This window comes from Balaenoptera musculus, chromosome 8 (genome assembly GCF_009873245.2).
Source record: "Balaenoptera musculus isolate JJ_BM4_2016_0621 chromosome 8, mBalMus1.pri.v3, whole genome shotgun sequence".
Classification (NCBI taxonomy): Eukaryota; Metazoa; Chordata; class Mammalia; order Artiodactyla; family Balaenopteridae; genus Balaenoptera; species Balaenoptera musculus.
In genome coordinates, this window is record NC_045792.1 from 60,216,709 (window position 1) to 60,220,815 (window position 4,107).

General features: G+C 39.1%; 1 pseudogene; it reads right to left on the minus strand.

The window, feature by feature from the left end:
• Nucleotides 1–1,967: 1,967 nt before the first annotated feature.
• Nucleotides 1,968–3,361, minus strand: LOC118900209 (annotated as a pseudogene).
• Nucleotides 3,362–4,107: the final 746 nt, after the last annotated feature.

Genomic DNA, 4,107 nt, shown 5'->3' on the forward strand with positions numbered 1-4,107 from the left:
ATTATTTAAAACGTTTATTTGGTTGGAATCTTTCTTCTTTAATTTGAATCTAGCGTCTTCTAGGCCAGTGATTTTCATTTGGGGATAAATATCTGACTTATCTGTAGAGTTTTAATTAAAATACAGATGTTTAGGACCTACTCCAAATCTCGTTACTTGATATTCTTGATACATTCTTGGTATATTTTTAGTGTACTACATATATATATTAAGACTCAGGAATTTTGCATATCTCAAGAATTTTTCCTCTGTAACAAGTATGTTCATCCATTTTTATAAGCCAGATGTAAAATTCAGTATCTTCTTTGAAAATAGCCTTAATCATTATGTGCATAGACATTTTGTCATAGCTTTATGTGTTTATTTATTTATTTGGATTAGCACTGTTTTGCATGACAGAAACAACTAAATTTCCTTGTCAGTTGCATCATGCTTGTTATGAACTCTCTCCAGTAATTACCATAGTTATTTTAAGTCTCTGGCATCTACAGATAGCTTTTTTTTTTTTTTTATAAATTTATTTATTTTATTTTATTTATTTTTGGCTGCTTTGGGTCTTCGTTGCTGCACACAGGCTTTCTCTAGTTGCGACGAGCGGGGGCTACTCTTTGTTGTGGTGCGCAGGCTTCTCATTGCGGTGGCTTCTCTTATTGCAGAGCACGGGCTCTAGGCACACGGGCTTCAGTAGTTGTGGCACGCGGGCTCAGTAGTTGTGGCTCGCAGGCTCTAGAGCGCAGTTTCAGTAGTTGTGGCGCACGGGCTTAGTTGCTCTGTGGCATGTGGGATCTTCCCAGACCAGGAATCGAACCCGTGTCCCCTGCATTGGTGGGTGGATTCTTAACCACTGTGCCACCAGGGAAGTCCCTACAGATAGTTTTTTGTATTGCTTGGAAGCTTCCCTGAAGGCTCTGCAATCAGCTGCAGAGGCCAGATCACGTCCTTGACAAAGATACATGGTCCCCAGAGCCCAAGGAAAAGGACTGTACCAGGTACTTCAAACTACTGACACTTCAACGAAGAGACCTTGGGTACAGGCTTCTGATGTCATCACTTAAACAATTTTAAGACCTACTGAAGGGGAAAAAAAACAAAACAAAACCGTACTGTTGGGCTAGATCAGGATTTCCAGAACTCTTTTTAGTAAGAAGCAGATGGGTTCATGATGCTGCTAACCCAAGATCCAGCAGAACAAGAATTGATTACATAGAATGGATGAACTAATGAGAGAGGATTGTAGCTACTTGTTTGGAATATTGTTGATATTGTTTTACTTGTTTGGAATATTGTTGATATTGTTTAACTTGTTTGGAATATTGTTGATATTGTTTTAATGTTCTATTTTCTGGATACATAAGGAAGCCCTTTTTCTTTCTTGTTAACTTATTTATAAGCCATAACAATTTAGTAGATTCTGATTTTGTAAACTGAAATGAAACATCTTTAGATGATGTTTTATTCTCCCTACTTGATTCCCCTTCCAAATTCAGAAATTTTTATTAAATATTCTTACTTTTAAATGGTAACTTAGTTATTTGCATAGGTTCAATAAGAATCTACCCTCCTTTTTACTAAATATAATTGGAAAAATGGTTATGTAACCAAGGCCTTGTCTGGAATGTCATATTTGAAAATGATGCTTATTTAATTGGGTTCAACCAGCCACTGACTTTTTTTCCCTAAAACTATTTTTAAATGTTTTTGCATTCAAACGTTCACCCCAGATTATGGAGTATGAACTAGCCATTTACACTTTTTCTTTTGTAAAATGGCAATGCTTTTTTAAAATAATATTGTCAATAGGTTGCTCATTTCCGTTACTTCAGACACAAAATTCAAAATCAACTGTTTTCCACCTCTTGGTTCTTTTGGATTGCTCCAACTTTCTTCCATGTGCTTACATAGGAAACAAAATACTGTTATAAAAAAATGCTTTTTTTATGTTTCAATTATTCTGTTAGTTATGAAGATTAGCTGTCCAAAGCAGTACTGTTATTCTTGTCTCCTTCTTGTATCCTTCATTACTGACACAAAGACCTAAGTCCCTTAGCTGGTGCTTTTCTGTATCTGAATGGCTGCAACACAGCTGAACAGCTTTTCTGGTGTGAGATCCTCTGCCAATTTATTTAGAAACTGTGCTATGTGAATAAAGTCTACCTGAAGGAAAATGTCTTCATATAACTGGAGGATTCCTGTCCCAGTTCTAAATAAAAATTCCTCCCCATCTCTGCAAAATACATCCCAGCCTGTACTGTCTGGATCAAGTAGAATAGTGACTTGTGATGCTATGTGAATATCCAGTCTATCAAGTATATACTAGTGTGAAACCGTAAGACTACTTGATATGAAGAAAATGTGTAAAGAGACTGCCCTCAAAGGATACTTCAGATGTTCCAAAATATTTCAACATCTTGCTGCAATCCACACAGTAAAAGGCCAACTGGGATGGCTTATTCATGAGATTTCCAAATGCAATGAAGGCAACTGCCTCTTCCAAACTGAGAATGAACAATGCCACAATGAAAGACATCCCTTGGACATAACCAACATCAGGTCTGTAACATGAATATGCTCCTGAGATACTGTATAAAACATCCTGATATGGACCATCCTTCTGAAAGATGTAGAGAGATGGAAAGGCATAGGATGTGTCCAGCTTAATTCCAGACCAGCATCTGGAGAATCATCATTCTGGACCAGCATTATAGAGAATGATATGTTTAGATAGAAGTTGTTTTACTGAAGCTTTCCCACCATTTCTTTCCTCTGGGGAGGAATACTGCATAAAGTTCAGGAGTGATATTTATTTAGTTCACTTACTACAGCTAGACTCCAAGCTTTACCATGAACACTAGGGGGCAATCCCTGCACCTCAATTCTCCAACCTTTTTCCTACTATGAATTTCTTCCCAGCTGGGCAGTATTTCACTGGTCCAAATTACCATTGCATTTGCAATATTTTCTTCTTAATTTTTTTTTAATGTACTGCTTTAATTTCTCAATTTTAAGACTCAGCTCAAAGGTCTTGTGTTCTCGTCACTGAGGTTAAAAGCTTCTTCCACAGATTTGGCAGGAAGATTTTCTTGGAGTAGGCAAAGATTTCAACAGGACACAAAAGCAATCGTCAATCATATGATGGCCCATACTCAAGAATCAGAAAGGTGGTAGAAGGTGGCTCAAATTCAAAATTCTTATGTCTTAAAGACTGAAACGGTGATTTATAGGTCCTCCCTGTTCATGCTTTTTTTCTGCTGAATGGTTTTTGGATTTTCTGAAGATTCTCTCTGGGAGGGACTTTATCAAATAATTTCCAACAAGGAACACCGTGGACAACTGATCTGAGCTCCTTTTGTCCTTTTTGGAAAAGGTTTCAGACAACCAGGGGCAGGTAGAAGGGCTCTCTGGAAGAGGAGGGAGAGAATAACGCCCTCTGACTCCCAGCTGCTTCAAGTTCATGGTCTTTGGTATCTGCAGCCGCCAGGCAGCTGCTTTGCGGAGGACAGGCTGCCCATACCAGCAGTGACCTCATCACCAGGCCCCTCCAGGTGGACGTGACCACAGGAACAAGGGAAGAGGCTCCCTGCCCACCTGGGGAAGCTGTGGCTGGTGCCTGACCAGTCACTTTTAGGGAACTAAGGTTGACTTTATTGAAACAGTGCTGACAAAGCCCTCCTGGTACCAGGCTTACAGGGTCCAGCTGGTAAGGAAGCTCACTTCCATTACCGGCCAGGAGGCTAGAGATGTCTTGAGGACTTTGAGAAGAGAGGAAGTCACCCAAAGCATATAAGTACTGCAGATGAAATCTGGTGGATCAAGTTTCTTAGGCGTGGCTTCCTAGCCTCAGGACAGCAAGTAATAGAGGATTTTAGGAGCCCAACCTGAGAATCCTTATGGAAACCTCCAGCAGAGTAAACTTAAAGAAGGCCTTTATGGTAGACTAACATTCTTGCTGCACCTATGTAAATAATCAGGCCAAATCTAATGAGGCCACATTCATTTTGTGATCAGGAATCTTTGAGATTCTTTTTGATCAAAAGTAGGGAAACTGTAGGGGAAAATTTGTGCTTAAATGGAAAAATAATTGTTTATTTTAAAGCAAACCTGGGTTGT